Genomic DNA, 596 nt, shown 5'->3' with positions numbered 1-596 from the left:
CAGATAATTATGGGTTCACAATACTACATTGTGCAACTCTGAACGGCATTAACAGTCAATTTCTGCTGTTGCTACATAATCGTGCGGTGCTGATAAGGAAGCTAAGACTATGCACTTCAAAACACCACTCCATTTTGCGTTCCTTAGTAAAGTATGTCAACGTAGTATTATAGTTTCCTTGTTTTCCTCTAAATATACCAAACCATTAGCATACCTAAAAACTGTCATCACCGCGTAGGGAAGTGTCCCATGGCTTGCGGTTGTGGAAATGATCGGTGAAATTTCCTTGGAAGTTCTTCTTATAAGTCCGTTGGACTCGCTGAACTATAGTGAGAACGGCCTCTCAGGCTTTCTGTAGAGAGAGTCGGAGGATGGAACGCCCCACAAAAATATTTTTTAGTTCATAAAATACCACAAACCTAATGAGGTAAATTGCTCATTATTCGGAGGTAAACTAGCCGCTGGGGGTCTCTTGGAGGGGACTGCTTCAGGGGATTGATGGCGCTAGTAGAAAATATAATATATAATATTATAAAATATAATATAATATGAAATTATGAAATAATAAAATATAATATAATATATAAATAAAAATA

The sequence above is a fragment of the Halyomorpha halys genome, unplaced genomic scaffold (genome assembly GCF_000696795.3).
Source record: "Halyomorpha halys isolate HHAL.00 unplaced genomic scaffold, Hhal_1.1 Scaffold207.1, whole genome shotgun sequence".
NCBI classification, from domain to species: Eukaryota; Metazoa; Arthropoda; class Insecta; order Hemiptera; family Pentatomidae; genus Halyomorpha; species Halyomorpha halys.
Note: the sequence above shows the minus strand (reverse complement) of the source record.